Raw genomic sequence first — 21,541 nt, 5'->3', positions numbered from 1 at the left:
GATATGCGCCCTGTATAGCACATGGCTTGTTCACAAGATAGAGTAAGGCCTGATGATCTACATAGAAGACAAACTTGTTTGCCAACAAGTAATCTCTAAACTTTTTGACCGCATACACGATTGCAAGACCTTCCCTTTCCGTGGTAGTGTAATTTTGCTCAGCATCATTGAGTTGATGACTTGCAAAGCTGACAGGGAAATCCATGTTATGCTCCCTAGGTTCCTATAGCGTAAGTAGATGCATCAATATGGACATGGAACGTAATGTCCCATTGAGACAATCAAAGAATTGGTGTGCTTGCCAATGCCTTTTTGAGAGTTTCAAAATATTGTTGACATTCCTCCATCCATTCAAAGACTACAAGAAGTCAGTACAAGGGTCTTTGTTTACTGCTTACCACATCTTTCACAAACTTCAAGGGAAATTCAAACTTTCTGACAAACAAACTGACAAATTGTTTAACTATGTATCACTTCCCAAACACACATCAAACTAATCCAAAACACAAAACTACATTACACAGAATACTTCCAAAACATCTTCATCACATTAGACTTCAAAATAAACTACAGAATGACAACACCACAATGACAACCAGATTGATAAACACACTGCATCTTCATTGTCAAAATAATTGTCAACTATCTGATTACATAAATCTCCATATCTGCGAATCAAAAATCCCTCTTCTCCTATTGCGGATAACCACTACTACTTCGCATGACATTTCTAACTTCCATCCAGATTTCAAAAGACACTTCACACTACATCCGATTATGACAAATTAAAAGACTAAAAGTAGACAAAAGTAGCATCTAATTTTTAGCCTTAAACACTTGCAGCTCGGTGGCTTGAGCCATAGGCTGACTTCGGCGGATCCACAATACCTTGATCCGGATTATTTTTTGCCTTATCCTTCTCAGTACTTGCATCTTGAACTGTCACTTCAACTTCCAACTCCTTTGTCTTCTCAGCTTCTGGCTCTGCATCTAGAAGAACAATAGTATTCACCTGAAGCTCATCCTCATTGTTTGCCTTTGCTTTAACTCCTGATTCCTCCCCATCAAACACCAACTGCACCAAATTGACATTTCGCTCCGCTTCCAACTGCTCCTGCAAATCTACCACAATCCGCTTCAACTTCTCATTTTCATTTCGAACACTCTTATCACCTGCAGCTTCAAACCACATTTTGAATTTATCAATGGGGTCCCCCAAATGTTCTTCAAACATTCGGCTGGCATGACTCCATAATTTTTGAGTATATTGCTGCACCTCTTTCTTCAACTCTTCCAATTCTCCCTCAGGCACCAGCACACCTATAACAGATTGCCCCTCCAAGGTTGCTTTCTCCATATGGGTCAACAGAGTCAATCTGTTCATTAGGAAATTATTATCCAACATAAGCTCCACAATCCGATCTTCAAACGACTTGAACTGCATCAATAGACATTTTTAAGTCATCTGCCCAACTTCCAAATTCCATAGCTGCTTGCAACACTTCTTCCATCTTCCCTTGCATCTGCTCATTTAGTTTTGACAAATTTTGCTCAAGCTGAGCCTTTTCTTTTCCTGCTACTTCCAACTGATCCTTAAGAAGCTGAATCTGCCTTTCTAATACTTCCAGCTGCTCTGAATTCACCTTCTGACCCTCCAAAGACACAAGCATTGCCTCTTGATTATTGATAAATCTGCCTAACTCCGCCAGGCTGTTGATAGCCTCTTTTGCAGTAAATATTGACACTAGCCCAACTCTGTGACATCATAGGCTTGTACACAGATTGAAACGGCTTCTGTTCTCCCGACTTTTCCCCCAACTTTTGCAGAATAAAAGTGAAAGTCTTGGCCTTTGGCCCTAAATGAGGCACATTTGGCCTTTGGCCCTAAATGAGGCACATTTGGCAAAGAAGAAAACAATGTAGACTTACTTGCTCCCCCTTGGGCTACCGCATCACTGCACTCCGGAGTAACCCAAGTAATGCGATTTGCTACCTTTTGCTTTGAACCCGGCCGATGGAGATCCGTACTCCAATTTTTGCTTCTTTGCCTCCTTCAACAACGTTTTCACCGGTCCCAGAGGTACTTGCAACACATAACTAAAAATACCCCCCAAATATGGGACAAGCTTCGTCAAGTACGATGATCTCCTCTTATCTTTGATCTCCGCAATTTGCAATCTCTCAAAAAGGAATGAGGCCCAGTCAATGGGAACCCCACGCTCTGCATTCCACAACAGTGCAAACGCCTCTTTTGACATGTACGCTGTCTTTGCCAACAAACAAATTTTATCCAAGTACCAAAACAGATGCTTGCTTCTCAATTTTTATGCATTCCTCACCATATAATAGGCCCTGGTTCCCTCTGGCAGCTCAAACTTCCCTTTTATGATAGAATTCATAATCTTCTTCAGGTTTGCACCCTGTTGATTTGGCAACTTAAACACTAATTACGGCGTCACCTCTTTGTGATAGAATTCGTAATGCTTGCTTCTCAATTTTTATGCATTCCTCACCATATAATAGGCCCTGGTGCCCTCTGGCAGCTCAAACTTCCCTTTTATGATAGAATTCATAATCTTCTTCAGCTTTGCACCTTGTTGATTTGGCAACTTAAACACCTCAACCACTAATTACGGCGTCACCTCTTTGTGATAGAATTCGTAATCTTCTTCAGCTTTGCACCCTGTTGATTTGGCAACTTAAACACCTCAACCACTAATTACGACGTCACCTCTTTGTCATCAGTGATGTAGCCCCTGTTTTCCTTCAAATGCTTCATCTGCTGCTCTGCATTAGCATTTTGCTGCCATGCAGACCAAGGCAACTCTGCATACTCAAATAATCCAATCCGCTTTAGCCAAGCCTTCGTTTCATCTTCATGCAAATCAATACCTTCGGCTGACTCCGTGTCGCCACTCTGGGCTTCTGATACATTCTCGGCTTCATCATCATCTTCAATCACCTGCACAACAACCCGCGGCGTCTTCAATTCCTCCAAAGCTACCTTCATCGAACGCGTCTGTGGCATACAATCACTACCCTGCTCCTGTGGCTGCGTGAAGAATTTCTTCCTCAAACTCTCAGAGAACATCTTGAAAAAGACACAAAAAAACCCTCAAAAACACCAAGCGTCCACACACTTTGATTTGGACCAGTCGGGCACATCGACCCCTCTTAAGTTTATCATGGTCTTCCTTCTCAAAAAACGCACCCCATGCAAATCTCTCCAAATGTGTGCCCAAAATCTTTCTCACACGTGGCACCACTCTTTTCTTAACTTGAGTGCAAAGATTCCCTCAAAAAAATTTATTCCCCTCATTTTGACTTCCATTTTGGCTATCCCTCTGACAACATACCTGACAACCACATTGTCTATCCAAAAACTTCTTTCCCACAAACATTCCGATTCCGCTTTGGCCTGCAATCAACTTCCCCTAGAAACCTGGTTGCCAAATTACTTTCCTCCTCACTAATTCCGCTCTGCCTTCTAATTCAACTTCCACATACAGCAATGTCTTCAGCCTTATTAATCATCCATCTTGGAATTTCAAGAATCTTGCCATAAAACTTCTTCAGTCGGAATCCATTTACTGCCTTAGGGATAGGAGTTCCAAACACATCTATCAATCTAAAAGTTCATTGCCCCAATTCTTGCACGATCTGATATGGACCAAAATATCTAAGCTTCAACTTTCTCGGGTGTGGCCCTAGTTTCCAATTGTACATCATCACCCAATCACCTTTCTGAAAAATTTTGAATTTGACCTGCCTTGTCATCCATGCTTGCCTTTTGTTTTGACTTACTTTCGCCACATAAGCACTGTAAATTCTATCATCTTCCAACTTTAATAATTCTTGCTGCCTATGCATCACTGAATCTTTAGGGCTCAATCTATGCTGCGAACTGCAAGCCTCAAGCTAGATACCACATATTCCATAGGGACAACTGCCTCAATCCCATAAACTAGCTTAAAAGGTGTCATGCCTGTTGCCACTTTGTATGCAGTCCTGAATGACCACAATGCTGAATCCAATTTCTCATCCCAATCTGCTCTGTTTTCAGAAACAATCTTCTTCAAAATCCTCACTAGCACCTTATTTGTGCTTTCCGCCTGCCCATTTGCTTGCGGATGATACGGGGTAGATTTCTTATGAAGAATCATGTGCTTGGATGTCAATTCCTTAATGACTAAATTTAGAAAATGGGCACCTTGATCCGACACCAATTCTATCGGACACCCAAATCTGGTCATCATTTTGTACAGGAACCTAGCCACACTGGCTGCCTTGTTATCCTTCAAAGCCACTGCTTCCACCCATTTGGTGGCATAATCTATTGCAACTAGGATGTACCTTGCTCTTGTTCTTCTTGATTTTGGCTTGATCGGCCCAACAAAATCAATACCCCATTTTTTGAAATGGTTCAAGGGGTAATATCGGATGATCCTGCATCCGATCCATGGATGTTGGTTGGCCCATCTTCTGGCATTGCACACATTCTCTTGCAAATGAATAAGCGTCCCTCAGTAATAATGGCCACCAAAGTCCAGCAATAATGGCCACCAAAGTCCAGCTTGCATAATCTTTGTACCAGTAATCTCTCCCGAAAAATGACCTCCAGCTACACCAAAATGTGCTTCTTGTAAAACTGCCTTCTATTCTTCATCTGGCACACATCGCCAAATGATCTGATCTACTTCTCTTCTATGCAAAGATCCAGCAATTATAAAAAATGGTTTGCTTCTTAGAACAAAATTCTTTCTCTAATCAGCTATCATGTTGAAAGGTAATACTCCATCTATCATTTGGTCATACCAGTTGTCATATGCTTGACCTTGAACCTGAAACAATTCCGCATCTCGCAATTCATCAGACACCCTTGGTGCATCCAAGACATTTTCTAGCCTGCTCAAATAATCTGCCACTACAACGCTGATTTCCAGGTGTATGTACTACAGTGTAATCAAATTCCTGCAACAAAAGCATCCATCTTGCAAGCCTTCCTTCCAGCTTTGGTTTATTTACCAAAAACAACAGAGCTTGATGATCCACATGAAAAACAACTTTATTTCCCAACAAATAATGCCGAAATTTTTCCAATGCAAAAATCATGCCCCTGGCTTCTCGCTCTATGATAGTGTAATTCCTCTCCGCTGGATTTAGCATTCTACTTGCACAATACACTGGTCTAAACCATCCTCGAACCTTCTCCTGCATCAAAACTGCTCCGACTGCCATATTCGACGCATCCACATAAATATAAAAAGGTAACTCCCAATTTGATGGTTGAAGGATAGGTGAAACTACCAACATTTTCTTGATAATCTGAAAGGCTTTTTCCTATGCTTCACCCCACACAAAACTCACATCCTTTTTGGTCAAATGACTCAAAGGTGCACACACATTTGCCAAATATATCAGATAACGATTATGCCATTTAGTTTGACTAAGAAACCGCATAACTGCCTTCAAATTATTCGATGCTATTGCCCTCTGAATTGCACTAATCTTGTCAGCATCAATTGACATCCCTTCCTTGGATATAATGTGACCAAGTAGCTTTCCCCATGAATTCCTGCAACAACACCTTTAAATTGTCCTTGAAATCATCATCCAGGTTGACACTCACTTTGACAACCTTTGAATTCTCCACAGATCCCAAATTTAAATCCTGCAAATCATCTTCCTTCACTCTGGAAACCTTCTCCATCAATTTATCATACAAGAACTCTACTTATTGCCTCCTTAGGCGCGATAACTACATCATCATCAACTTCTTCCACCTTGTCACCATCATCAGTTTTGTCTTCCTTTATTTGCGGAATTTGTTCGGAAGTACTGTCGACTGTTTGACAAAATACATCCTCTTGAATCGGATAATCAACATATCTATCAAGATTCCGTTCCACATCCACTTCAAAAATAGGAACCACTATTGGATTGGATCCACATCCTTTATTTGCGGAATTTGTTCGGAAGTACTGTCGACTGTTTGACAAAATACATCCTCTTGAATCGGATAATCAACATATCTATCAAGATTCCGTTCCACATCCACATCTACTTCAAAAATAGGAACCACTATTGGATTGGCTACCAAAAAATTATCTTCCTCATCGTCCTCAACTTCTTTCGCCAAATTAATTGGTTGTGCCATCATTAGCTTCACTGCCCTTGACAGCTCCTGCTTAGATCCCATTGGTATTGTAATCACTTTCTTACCCTTCTTCAATGTGACCACATTCTTCTCCCAATCCTGCTTGAGCTTTGTTGTTCTAAACCACGGTCTTCCTAACAACATTGAATATGCATTTACATCATCCCTCATCCGCAAAACAACAAAATTTAATGGAAATTGCAAACCTTGTATGATAAGGGATTGTTTCCTCTCAGCATCCCAATAGGTTGAACCCGGTTTTGATCCGCCATGCGTACTTGAAATGGTTCTGGCTCAAGCTGAACATTCTTCATCTTCAAAAACTCTGATTCTGACAAAATATTGACTCCAGATCTGCCATCCAAAAAGACTGTTGAAAATTTTCGATTATCAAAATCCAGCTGAACTGTGGGAACATTGAAATCCACATCTTCAGGACTAATCTGATGTTTACCCACACTTTGATTCAACATAGCCCTGATTCCTGACACCTTCAACTTCCTCATAGCCAAATAAACTCGATCCCTAAACATCGAAACCAATGAAAGCAATTGATCCAATGTAAAATTGATAGGACTATTCAACAACTCTTGAAACAATGCTTCTGACTTGTCCTCATTATGCTCCTCCTTATCCAAGGATTTCTTCTTTCTCTTCTGTATTTCCTCTTTCTATTGAACATCCAAAATTCCTTCAGTTAATTCTTCACGAACATCCTTCTGTTCCTCCCAATCCAATGGAGACTTTAGCTTTGCTTTGGAACGTGTAACTGCCAAAACTTTCGAATCTTGTATGACACACTCCGAACAGTCACATGTTATTCCACATTCCGCCATTACTCCACTTGGTCTTGCTTCCAAACAAACATCCACATTCACCATATTACTCTGAGGAAGTTTATTCACTTTTGCCTCTGCTGCATGGGTGGCGCAGGTAATTGAGGTAGTTGTTGAGGAGGTCTTGGTTGATTCCACCCCTGCGGAGTCCAGTTCTGCTGATTCCAGCCTTGTTGATTCCAATTCGGTGCTGCCAATTTTGTTGTTGTGACCACCCCTGTTGTTGATTCCAATTTCCTCCCCATGATGGCCAAAAATTTTGGCATCCACCAAATCTTGATCTTCCTCCTTGATTAAAATTTCCTCTAAATGATGGTCTCCCCGAATGGTCTCCAATTTGGATAGGGCTACTGCGGCCTCTACCATCCTTGATTTCCAAATGATCTCTGCTGATCGGAAGTTTTCGAAAAAATGCCATGAGACTGTGTCGTATTTTGCTGCATCTTTTGTTGTATTCTCTCAGGGATTACCCCCCTAAAGCTAGGATTATACCAGCAATCCGTTGTCTTGTGACCATCTTTGACACAAATGTCACAGTGCTCTATCTTCTTTTCTGACTCCTTTTGAAGTCCCATCTCTTTCAACTTCTTTTCCACAGCCTTCTCAACTGACACCTCCTTGGTCTTTTCCTTTGACTTCTTACTTGTTGTTTCTTCTTCTTGTGCTCCTCGTCCTCTGACTCTGAATCACTACTAGAATCATCATCACTACCTGAACTTGAATCCGTATTCGGAATCCATATCCGAATCCGACTCCGAATCCTCATCCGTACTGTCATCACTTGACTTCTTCCTCTTTTTCCCCTTCTTCTTCTTCCTCTTTGAATGTCTTTTTCCAGAGCTCGAACCTGATAAACCAAACCTTTTCTCCACTTGAGTTGCAGTATTAATGAGTTCATTCATTCCTACTGCATTTCTTAACTCCTTTCTGAGGCTTTTAACATAATATGCTGCCAGCATCTCATCAATGGGCCTTTCTTGAGGAGTGAGCCTTCTCACATTGAACCTCTGTGTATAATCTTCCACAAACATCCTCTTTTGCTTTACTGCTTTAAGTTTTGTCAACACATCATTGGCGATCTTTTCCACCCAAAATCGATTCAAAAATGCAATCCTCAATGCAATAATCTGCAAAATGTCCTGGCACAAACCATTGCACAGCTTTTTCCTCAAATGTTGCCTCAAACTGGCACATTTTGGCTTGCACATCATATACTATGGCAAATCCTCTAGCCTACCATCGAGTCTCAAATTGAGCTACATGATAATCACGGTCTTCTTTTGACTTTCACATCATATACTCTGGCAAATCCTCTAGCCTACCATCGAGTCTCAAATTGAGCTACATGATAATCACGGTCTTCTTTTGGCTTGCACATCATATACTCTGGAAAATCCTCTAGCCTACCATCGAGTCTCAAATTGAGCTACATGATAATCACGGTCTTCTTTTGACTTTCCTGAAAATCTTTCGAATTTGACGCGTAAATCTGCTCTAGCTGTGCTGTTGCCATGTTAAAAGGTCTATTTGGGGGTACCTGCCTGTTGATTCTCCTATTCGGTAACGGATTGAATTGCAACCGTCTTTGAGGCAATAATGCCTATTGTATTATTGTTGTTGCTAATACATGTGGAAATCCTCCTGCTAATCCTAGAGTTGCTACCCCTGAATTAACCACACCGCATTCTCTGAATCCTCATCAGAACTATCTGTTGACATTTCACTGTCATCACCTTCATCCAACCATCGCTGATGTTGGTCATCTCCTCAATTCTGCAAACCCAAACACCTTGCTCTTGACCTTGTAAAATAGAAATGAGATGATTCCCTTGAATTCTCCAGAGCAAACTCAAACCCCTGTCGCTATTAATGCATGAATGAAAAAAAATTCTAACCGTTGCTTGCATGAATCCCTTCATCTTCCAGCACTCACCATTATCAGAATAATGTAAGCCTGCGCATGAAATTCATCACAAACACTGTGATCGCCAGTGTTTATTGCTTACCACATATTTCACAAAATTCAAGGGAAATTCAAACTTTCTGACAAACAAACTGACAAACTGTTTAACTATGTATCACTTCCAGCAAACTAATCCATAACACAAAACTACATTACACAGAATACTTCCAAAACATCTTCATCACATTAGACTTCAAAATAAACTACAGAATGACAACACCACAGTGACAACCAGATTGACAAACACACTGCATCTTCATTGTCAAAATAAGTGTCAACTATCTGATTACATAAATCTCCATATCTGCGAATAAAAAATCCCTCTTCTCCTATTGCGTATAACCACTACTACTTTGCATGACATTTCTAACTTCCATCCAGATGTCAAAAGACACTTCACACTACATCCGATTATGACAAATTGAAAGACAAAAAGTAGACAAAAGTAACATCTAATTTTTAGCCTTAAACAGTCTTGCAGTGTGAGCATAGAAGATGATGAACCTTTTGTAGTAGCCAACATGTCCCATGAAATGTTGTACTCCCTTGTAATTTGTTGGTGGTGGAAACTCCAAGATAAGCTTTACTTTTTTGTCATCAATTGAAATCCCATGTCATGACACAATATGACCTAGGATAACTCCATGCTTTACCCAAAATTGACATTTGAGGGGGTTCAAAGATATGCGATACAATCGGCATCTCTCCAAGACTTTTCGTAGTAGGCAGGCAAGGTGATCTTTCCCCATGAGGAATTAACACAACGTCATCCATGTGAATACTTCTAAGAAGTCTCTTAAGTACTCCTTATATGTCATACACATCAGTCTCTCAAACTTTCCTGGTGCATTTGTCAAATCAAATGGCATGACACGATACGCGTATGTTTCCCATTCTGTGCGAAAGCAGTTTTGTGTTGGTCACATAAGTCTATCACCACTTGATTGTAACCTAAACATCCATCAAGAAAACTATATGCCTCCTGGCGTATGACTCTTTCAAGCATGTGCTTAGTGAAATTCAAAGGATAGTGATCTCAAACCGTGGTGGCATTAACCTTCTTAAGGTTAACACACACTCTAAGTTTTCTGTTATTCTTTGCAACAATCACTATTGGAGATACCCACTCATCAGTGTGTTCTATATTGTAAATGAATCCTACTTTTAGTAATTTGTCTATTTCTTCCTTAACCATTTTGGATTATTTAGGATTCATAGGATGTGAGGTCCCCCGCCCATCCCGTCCGGCATCGGAGGGGCACAACGGTAGGCTTCGGGACGCGGACGGACGAGGAAACTCCACTCGGGGCGCTTGCCCACACTGTCCCTCGTCGAGCTAACCTCAATGCAGCTTTTCCCGAACTGTCGAGGGAAGGCCTTACGAGGGAAATGTGGACAAGTCCACAAGGGTTTTTTATCTATTCTATCCTTCCCCATCTACTTACTCAGAGAAGTAAGACATCACGATAGCAGCTCCCCAAGGCAAGCTTCCCCAGTGGAAGTGCCAGGGCCAGACCTCTCATGGTTACTTCCCTCGAAGGGGAGAATCTAAACTACCAGGACTGGTCCTTATAAAAATTGGGAACTACTTAACTTTTCAGTCTCTTTTCTTGGATCCAGGAGCCTAACCCCATCCATCCCTTGAGTTAGCCAACCTCCCGACCACTCCTTGGAGTCCAAGAATTCAGTTTGGGGGAAAGGGGGTTGTACCCGAGTACCAAGGAAAAGAGTTCCGAGGCCCCCTAGCCGGTACATTCACATGCAAATACAACAAACAGGCACACCACTCACGCACCCGTGCCATTACACACACACCCATTGCCAAAGAAAACAATCTTTTCCAAGCAACACTATGAATGTTCACAAGAAATTAATGGCCTTATAGCGCGGCTCAGGCCCAAAATTCCACATATATATATACTGGCCGATGAAGTTAGCCCATAGTTCCAATATCCACACTGGCCGATGAGGCTGGCCCAAAATCCATCACATGAACCTGACACTCCGGGCTCATATACCGAGTTCGTTGATCATCCGAAGCTCGTTGATATTATTGCCCGGCTCTACAGGTCTCAAGTATCATCGGCCATATACCCGGCTCAGGTTACAAATAGTACGGCCCTTAAACCCGGCTCAGGTTACAAATAGTACGGCCATATACCCGGCTCAGGTTACGATAAGCCCAGCTTAACGGCCATTTGTCCGGCTCAGACCAATCCAGTCACGGTCGGTGATCACAGGTTACCGGGAGCCCGTCCACCGTGGGTGACAGCGCAACTACGTCAGTGATGGCGCAACTACATCACTATCCCACGGCCGCTTCGACGGCCCTCACACATACCACGTGACGGAAGTACACCCCACGTTCCACTCGAGGGGGGTCTCTACCTCGGAACGTCTTCGTGCGGGGCACCCGGCGGGTGGCACCCACACGGCAGTATAAGCAGGGACGGCGCACACTACGTCACCTGTGGGGGATGGCGCATACTACATCCCCGGGATGGCGCATACTACATCCCGATCCATGGATATCCAATTCTCAATGCACATGCTCATGTATGCAACACAAACACGTGCTCATGTACACATATAAGATGCACAAACAGTCTTTTCCTCAACCAGTAGTAATCCATAACAAGTAGCGTTTTTCCCAATAACAATAGAATTTTTCTAACATTAACAAAACAAGCAAGACTAATCTTCAATTATTTGATTTAACAACTCTAGCTAATTCAAAACGACTTGAATAAAATGGGGATCCACTTACTTCAAGTACTTGTAAACTCACACGATGAGTTGGGGCGGTTTCACCCGTAAAGTCCCGATGCAATCTTCCCTTTGGCTCCCGATCACCGTCTTATGAGTTGCAACTTCCGTGGATTCGGCATGAGTTTAGCGAAGAGTTAGCATTACTTTCTTGCTTCATGAGGTGTACATGAATTCTCCTTTAGCAGCTCCTCTTCACTTGGAAATCTCCATGAGCGAGAGCACTTCAATATTCGTTTGATCTTGGGGGGTTGGACCCGCATGAGTGATGGGAGTGATGTTACTCGAGAGAGCTCAAGATCATTTAATGATGGCGATGACTAGGCCGTTAGATAGCAAGTTCAAGGCTTACAATGGAAACAATTCATGAAGGTTGGGCGACTCATAACCTTACACAAAATCACTTGCCTATGAGGAGGGAACGTAGGGATTGGGAACTTTCAATTATAAGGAGGAAGAAAGGGGGAGAGATTTGCTTGCATGAAGTTGAGGAGACTTGCTTAATTTGGACATTTTCATGAAAGAATTCCAAATGTAGAATTTTTACGAGCAACCAGGGAGAGGGAGAGGGATTGCATGAACTTGGAGGGAGCTTTCTACGTGGCTGCCCAGCAGCATATCACGAGAGAATTGAGGAGGGGACTCCTTTTGTGGACTGCCCAGCAGCATGGAATGATGAGAATGGGGGAGGGGAGGCTCCCTCGTAGCTGCCCAGCAGCACAAGATGATGAAAAAAATGGGGGGAGGCTTTCCTTCGTGGGCTGGGCAGCATGAGAGAATGGGGAGGGACTCCCCGTGGCTGCCCCAGCAATGCAACAAGGAAAAAAAAGGGGGGGGGATCTTCTCTTGGTTGACCAACAGCATGGGGTGGTGAAAAAATGGGGGAGGGGAGCTTTTTGTAGGGCTGGCCAGCAGCATGGACGATGAAGATGAAGGGGGGGCTCTACGTGGCTGTCCCAGCACTACGATGAAGGAAAAATAGGGGAGAAGGCTCCCACGAAGGGCTGGCCAGCAGCAACATGAAGAAAAAATGGGGGCTTCTCTTATGATTGGCCAGCAGCGTGATCATGATACGAGGGGGGGGAGCTTCTCTCTCGTGACTACCCAGCCGAGTAGATGCTGAAAATGGAGGGGGGAGGGTTACTTCATGGGCTGCCCAGCAGCGCAACAAGAGAGGAAGGGGGGAGGCGACTTCTACATGGCTGCCCACGTGATGCGATGAAGGAAATGGGGCGGGAAAGATTACGAGGGCTAGACAGCGGGGCATAAGAGAGAATGGGGGGGGGGTCTTCTCTCCTTTTGTGGCTGCCCAGAGGGGCGACGATGAAAAACGAAGGGGGGGGAGGTGGCTTCAAGGTATGACCAGCAGAGGAGATGAGAGCGTGGGGGGGGGGGGGGGGGGGGGGGGGGGGGTTCTCCCTCATGGTGCCCTGCTGGGCTCCTTATATAGGAGCGAAGGGGGGGGGGGGGGGGGGTGCGATTCGGCGCAGCCCGGCGCCCCCTTCGTTGGCTGCTACGCTGGCTGTCAAGGGAGTTAATACTCCCTTGACAAGGCCTTAAAAAGCCTTAAAAAAATTGATTCTTTTATTTCTTTTTTTTGATGCCTTGTTTGAATATAATATGGTAGCCCCTTTTTACAAGGATAAAATATCAATTTTTTGATGGGCTATGCCCCTTACCTTCCAGGCAAATGGTTTTCTCTAAATGCTTGGGCTAGGCCCCTTCAATTCTCAAAATTTTTTAATATGGTTAGGTCCCTAAGGAGGAAATTCTTTCAACTTGATGGGCTAGGCCCCTAGGTTTTAAGGAGAAATATTTTATCAAATTGTGATGGGTTAGGCCCCCTATTCCTCCACCAGTCTACATGAGGTGCATAAATGCATGGGGGGGGGCTCAAGCTCCAGAGAATTTAAGGCTGGGGGCTATGCCCACTTATTTTATGATTTGTGAAGTCCAACTTGGGGGCTGCATTATTTTTTTAATACCGCATGGTTATGGGCTCGAGGTGCCAAGTGTCTTCACCAAGAGTTACTCATAATTTACTTTACTCATTATTTTTTCAAGGTATAATTTTTTTTACAGTTTCATAATTCTCAATGTTATCACTTCTCATTTACCTTAGCAAAATTTAATTTTTGATTCAACCATAGGAATCCTTTTACACAATGCCTATTTGATTTTTTTCTCAAGAACCTTACATTAATTTTGTTTCCTAAGGTGACATTTAATTTATTTGATTCCTTCAATCCCTTAGGGAGGAACCTTACATAGGATAAGCTCTTTGCTTAAAGGGTCTAGCGCCATTCGTGATAGGGATTGTGTGTTTTACCACCTCATGAGAGGCATGCCTTTTATATCACTATACTTCCAAGCAAAGCAATCCTCAAACTCACATAGGAGAGGCATGCCTTTTATATCACTATTCAGTGTGTTCTATATTGTAAATGAATCCTACTTTTAGTAATTTGTCTATTTCTTCCTTAACCATTTTGGATTATTTAGGATTCATAGGATAAGCTCTTTGCTTAAAGGGTCTAGCGCCATTCGTGATAGGGATCGTGTGTTTTACCACCTCAGGAGAGGCATGCCTTTTATATCACTATACTTCCAAGCAAAGCAATCCTCAAACTCACATAGGAGATCTAATAACTCCCCTTCTTCATGAGTTGATAAGTCCTTAGCTATGAAAATAGGTTTTGGATCTTCACTAGGACTGGCCAGGTTTACTATCTTGACCTTAGCGGGCCCATCGTATGGGGTTCCTGGTTGGTCTCCGACTGCGAGATCGTTTGGCTTTTTCAAACCGCACAACCCTCTCTCCCATTTTACATTCTTTGAAATGTTGAGATGTCAAGCTTAACTAGATCTGACACTCATGACGTGCTTGGGTGACCGTTCTACATTCACATTGACTGGCACGTTTGGTAGCTGACACGATAGATCTTCGCCAGTGATTCTACAGCTGGACTACACTATCTAGTCCACCCGCCTAGATATGGCATACTTATCATGCCAGCTCACCTATCTAGTGTGTTCACATTATGGACCACATCTGCATAGTACTCTATTACTTATGTTTGGTTTTCACTTATCTTTTGTAGACCTCTTTTTTGAGTAGAGAAGAAGAAGAAGAATTTTAGCCTAATTGTGTGTTCTCTTCTAGGGTTTGTGTGTGTATGTGTGCATGGTATCAGAGCTTGGTTCAAGCTAAGGGGTTGAGCAGCAAGCATGGAAGAAGAGGAAGCAGCACGAGGGTAAGAGCTTCACAATCTCTTCCCCCTTTGTCTTTGGTACTACATCCTTGTCAGGAGCTCCTCGGGAGGCACCGGCAATGATCTTTGATTGAGGAGCTGTCTTCACCGGACAGGAGCTATCGGGGAGTTATGTAGTCCTTTGCAATGTAATTTGGCGGTCAAAATTGTGTTTTGACCTCCATTTCTGAGTAACAAGGCGTTCGCAGAGCAGGCATTGCGAGCAAGTTTCACTTTTTTATATATCACTGGTTTTGGTACTGCAGAGTGAAATTGGGAATGTGCAGACACTGTATGTACTGCACATAAGTGTTACAGAGGCCTTTGGGTGTATGTTTGCAAAGTGAAGTCACTGGTTGTGACAGTCAGGTGCAATCTAGCATCGCTCCGTAAGAAAACGACAGTTGTGCAGGTAACACCATATTGGGGAATATGGGAATTTCCCACAAGTTTGGGACACGTGGTCAAAAGTTTGGATTAACCATAACTTGAACACCACTAATCCAAAATGAGCGCTTTATAGCTCTTTAGATTCCATTTTTCAAGCGCTTTCCAATGATAGGTCATATGATAGGGTTTTGAGAAACTTACAAACATGTTATCCATGTCCCCTTTTTTAAGTATTCAAAAATGGGAATTGGGAAATTCCCAAATTCACTAATATGGTGTTAGGTGACACACTAAAGTGTTGTTTGTGTATTCTGTGTTGATATTGTAGACAAGATGTCAGATGGCATCAACTAGACTGTTAGTCAGAAGCTTGACAAGAATAACTTCCATGCTTGGAAGTTCAGGATGACCAATTTCTTGATGGGTAAAGGATTTTGAGAATTTGTGGAAGGCGAGAATGAAGAACCTCTAGAGTTACCTAAGGAGAATGCCACTGTAGGAGAGATAAAGGCATTCAAGGAGTAGAACCAGAGTGCAAGAAAGGTTATGTATTGGTTGTTTGTTAGTGTTACAGACACTATGATTGGGCACATAGAGAATGCTCATATGCCAACAATTTGGCAAAATTTGGTGTAGATGTTCCAAACCAACACAAAGGCAAGGAAGCTGCAGCTAAAGCAAGAGCTGCACACTGTGGAGAAGAAGAACATGTCTATTAATGAGTATTCATTGAAGATCAAGGGTATTGTTGAATCCCTTGGATCTTTAAATATATCTGTGAGAGGATGATAACTTGGTAAGCGTTTGTTTGAATGGGCTTGGAAAGGAATACAAGCCATTCAAGACATCTATTACTGTCAGGGAGAATGTTCCCAACTTTCGAGATCTTGTGTCTATGCTGATCATAGAAGAGAAGACTCTGAGTGAAGACTCTTCTACAGAGAACAAGAACACATCAAAACAGGCCTTCTACTCCAATTCATGTAGAGGTCGAGGAAGAGATCGTGGTCAAGGCCAAGGTGGTGGCCGATTTGGAAATCAGAGTTATGGACAGCATCAGTCCAATGACTCGCAACAACAATCATACACAGGTGGTGGAAGAGGCCAGTCTCAAGGCAGGGGGGCCAAAGAGGACGTGGCAATTGGAATAGACAACAATCAGGAGAGCGGACTCTAGAGGCTGTCATTACTGTGGCAAACCAGGTCACTGGGCTAGAGAGTGCAGGAAAAAGCAAAGTGACATGAAGAATGGGAAACTGCTGCAAAATAATTATGCGTCCTCAAGCAATCAGGTCGAAGAAAGATATGAGCATTTATTTGTTATGCAGCACATGTTGAATTCAGGGACTGCAAATGTATCCACATGTGCTAATGATGTATGGTATGTGGATTTGGGAGCCTCTAACCACATGACCTATCATGATGAGTGGTTTAGAGATGTGAAAAACTTGGACATACTAGGTTATGTAGAGACTAGAGATGACATTGGGAATGTGCCATTAGCTATGCAAAACAGCAAGATGAAGTACCTGTCTAATGTACTTCATGTGCCCAACATCACAAAGAACTTGGTTTCTATTGGGCAGATGATTGAGCAGGGTTTGCAGGTTTGATTCAATCCTGATGGCTGTTATGTTAAAGACTTCAAGGACAAATGTCAATTGGTTGCCAAGGGCAAAAGAGTGGGTAGAATGTTTACTTTGGATGTAAGCATGCTTGAGGTTAAAGGTACTATGTATGCACAAGGTGCAGGTGTTGTGGCCGATATGGACATATGGCATAAATGTGTTGGTCATGTGAATGAGCAACGATTAAAGTCTATGCAGAATTCTAAAATTGTTACAGGTTTGCCAAAGTTTAAGGTGGATGGAATGCATAAGGTATGTGAAGAATGGCAATTTGGAAAGCAAACAAAGAATGTGTTTCCACATGATAGAAATGTGAGCAAGAGGGCACTTGATGTGGTGCACTCAGATGTATGGGGGCCGACCAAGATGACGTTAATGGGAGGATGTCACTATTATGTATCATTGATGACCACACTAGGAAAGTGTGGGTGATGAAGGAGAAAAGTGAAGTGTTTACTCACTTTTAGAATTTCAGAATGTTGGCTGAAAAGCAAACAGGTTTGCAGGTTAAGTGCCTAAGGTCAGATGGAGGGGGAGAATACTTCTCTAATGAGTTCTCGATGTATCTAAAAAAGCATGGAATTAAGAGGTAATTTACATGCAGGTACACCCCACAACAAAATGGTGTTGCTGAGAGAAAGAATTGGCACATTGTAGAGGTAGCTCGCACATTGATGGCTGAGAAGGCATGCCTATTATTATTGTGCTGAAGCAATTTCGATTTTGCAGTTTACATCATGAACTAGACCCCCATAACAGCAGTGCATGGTGTGACTCTAGAGGAGAAGTACACTGGTAGGAAACCAGATTTGTCACACTTGAAAGTGTTTGGATGCATTGCATATGTACATGTCTCTGATGAGCTACGTACAAATCTGGATCCGAAGGCTAAAAAGTGTATTTTCATTACTTGAGCAGAAAGGGTACAGATGTTATAACCCTGTCACACGTGAGATGAGGGTGAGTAGGGATATTGTGTTTGATGAGATGAGCAGCTGGTATGCTGATGTAAAAGACTCTATTGGGACTGATGCACATGAGCATGTGGTTGCAAACAATGCAAGTCAGCAATCACAGACATTGTGAGTGGACTAAGAAAGTCCTCTAGTAGTGGGTCTACTGATAGACCATGGAGTGATAGGCTACGTCAAAATACCAGTTCTATGCAAATATAGGTGATGCATCATTGAAAGGAAAAGCAAAGGTTATTGAGCCCCTTGGTATGCTTGATGTTTCAGCAGGGCATTCCTATGTGGATGGAGAGTCAAGTGGCTCGGAGCAGAGCCTTGATGAGGAGTTTGGGATTCTAGCTATCAAGACACCTGGTGTGAGAAAACCTAATGCAGCAAATAGGGCACCACAGAGATCTAGGACCACGCAGGTCCAACAGAGAAAGAAGACCAGTTCAGAGATTGATGTATGATAGTTATGTAGCTTGCCATTATGCATATATGGCAAAGGTTGTGCAAGAGGTTGAACCCACATGTTTTGAGGATGCCATTGGGCATACACTTTGGGATAAAGCCATGGATGAGGAAATGGCTGCATTGGATACAAACAAGACATGGGAATTGGTGCCTTTGCTTGAGGATAAAAAAGGCTATTGGATGTAAGTGGGTGTTAAGGTGAAGCACAACTTAGATGGAAGCATAAGCAGATACAAGGCTAGATTGGTAGCCAAAGGATATGCACAGACACATGGGATTGATTATGAGGAGACATTTGCACCTATTACAAAGATGGCAACAGTGCAAGCAGTGATTGCCATGGTTGCATCAAAAGGTTGGATCTTACATCAAATGGATGTAAAGATTGTATTCTTGCATGGAGAGTTGCAAGAAGAGGTGTATTTGGACCAGCCACCTTGCTATGAGGATTTGAGTCACCCATATTATGTGTGTAGGCTACGTAAAGCCTTGTATGGCTTGAAGCAGGCACACTGAGAGCATGGCATGACAAAATCACTAAGCATCTTGTCACCAATGGCTTTTGTATGTCAGATGCATATCAGTCACTCTATGTGCGTAAGAGTGATAAGGGCATTGTGGGTCATCACCATCTATGTGGATGACTTGATTGTTGGGGGTGATAGTGAAGAGGAAGTTGAGCATGTGAAACGTCTCCTTAAGTAGAAATTTGACATGAAGGATTTGGGTGAGCTGAGATACTTTCTTGGCATTGAGGTCATCAAAACATGTGAGAGCATATGGCTATCTCACAGCAACAGTATGCATTGGACATGTTGTCCAAATATGGTATGGTTGGCTGTAAGCCCATTTCTGTACCACTAGATCAGAATGGCAAGCTAAGTGCAGATGTGGGTGAGATTTTAGAGGATGCCACTATGTACATGAAGATAGTGGGCAGTCTTATCTATATGACAATCACCAAGCCGCTAGACATGAACTACATAGTTGGGTTGGAGAGCCAATTTATGCAGGTTCCTTCTTGAAAGCCACATTTGGATGGTGTGAGGTGTACATTACGCTATGTGAGGTCCACAGCTAATTATGATCTCTTTTATGAGGCTATTGCAGAGTTGTTAGTGTATGGATACACTGATGTAGATTGGGTTGGTAGCATCTCAGATAGGAAATCTACTAGCGGGTTTATGTTTTCTTTTGAGAGCGCTGCTATTACATGGAGCAGTAAGAAGCAGCCGCGACAGTTGCCTTGTCAAGCACAGAGGCAAAGTAGAGGGGCACTGCGATGGCAGCATGTGAGGTAGCTTGGCTTTGCAAGCTACTTGGAGATTTGGGATTGCATGTGGACAGGCAGGTTGTCATTTATTGTGACAACCTTAGTAGCATATAGTTGGTAAAGAACCCAATGTTTCATGCTAGGACAAAACACATTGAGGTCCATTACCACTTCATCAGAGAGAAGGTCTTGGAAGGTGATATTAATCTCATGTATGTCAACACAGAGGATTAGGCTGTTGACATTTTCACCAAGGCCTTGGGAGCTGAGAAGCTTCATAGATTCCACAGTATGCTTGGAGTGATGGAGATGGAGTTGAGCTTGAGGGGGAGTGTTGAGATGTCAAGCTCAACTAGAGCTGACACTCATGACGTGCCTAGGTGATCGTTCTACATTCACATCGACTGGCATGTTTGGTAGCTGACGTGACAGATCTTTGCCAGTGATTCTACAGCAAGACTACACTATCTAGTCCACCCGCCAGTTATGGCATACTTATCATGCCAGCTCACCTATCTAGTGTGTTCACATTATGGACCACATGTGCATAGTACTCTAGTACTTATGTTTGGTTTTCACTTATCTTTTGCAGACCTCTTTTTTGAGTAGAGAAGAAGAAGAAGAATTTCAGCCTTCCATCACTGTGTGTTGTCTTCTAGGGTTTGTGTGTGTATGTGTGCTTGCAAGAGCTCAAGCTCTCTTCCCTCCCCTCAATATTTTCATGAAATGCTCTGGGACTTGTGGAAGATCTTCCTGTTGATCTTCTTGTAGCCTTTTTTGCTTAGCCTCTTGCTCTACGGGTGACTGCTAGGCCCTAGTTCCTCACTTTCCTTGCTGAGCGTGTGAGTTTTAGTGGTGGTTTAGTTTCCTTTTTGACCTTGGTTGTTTGTAATGAGGTTATCTTATCTAACTCACTCTGCCATTCTTGAAGGAAGGCTTCATGAGATTTAATGGCTTGGATGTACTTCCGCCCCAGTACTCTTCATCTCCTATCGAGAAGACATATGGTTCTTCTTCTTTTTTTGTTTCTTTTTTGGGTTTATATACTGGTATTTGTCTATTGGCTCTTTCTAAGAGTTCATCCAGGTGTTTAGTAACATCCTTAGGAATTTCAAGAGCAGTGGTGCTGCTCTTATCATATAGATTGATGTTACCAGGGTTAATCCCTCTTTTGTTAGACATTTTGTTGAACAAATCTTCACAGAAGGTTGGTCAACTGTTATCACACCAGCTCTATGGATGGGTCTCCTATGATGGGGCGGGCTTTCCATGAATCGAGATCTACCCTGAGGGTTTGATCTTTTCTTCTAAGGTAGACCCTGTTTTTCCCCCAGTCCTGAATTAACCTTACAGCTCTCATAAATGGTTTTCTTATTATGCAATCATAAGAGTTTGGTTGTTCAGTGAAGTTCTCACACGAACAAGAGAATGTTGGAAATTCAGTCCAAACATCTTAATTCTTATGTTGTATATAGCAGTCCCATAGGACGCGAGCTGTGGCTTCATCTGCAAACTGGAAACCACCACAACTGTTGTGGTGGTTTCCATTTTAGGTTCTTCCCATTTTTCCCAACATTGTTTTGTGATAATGCTCACTCTTGCTCCTCCATCTGGGATGGCAGTTACTTGATGACCTTCGTAGAGGTTACAAGGAGTGTAGCATTGCTAGAGTCATTTTCAAAATACTTACTGTCAGGATAAAATCTGAAATGTGTTTTGGATTTGTGTACACATGCTATGCATGATGTGTGAATTAAATTTAGCCCTGAATGCCATGGTAAGTGTACAGGTTGGATGGTTTCCAGTAAGCTGGTACATGTGTTTTCTTTTCCAAAGCACTATACGGGAGA

The sequence above is a fragment of the Cibotium barometz genome, chromosome 4, assembly GCF_041138505.1.
Source record: "Cibotium barometz isolate CiBa-2024 chromosome 4, ASM4113850v1, whole genome shotgun sequence".
Taxonomy (NCBI): Eukaryota; Viridiplantae; Streptophyta; class Polypodiopsida; order Cyatheales; family Cibotiaceae; genus Cibotium; species Cibotium barometz.
This window is presented reverse-complemented; position numbering follows the sequence as displayed.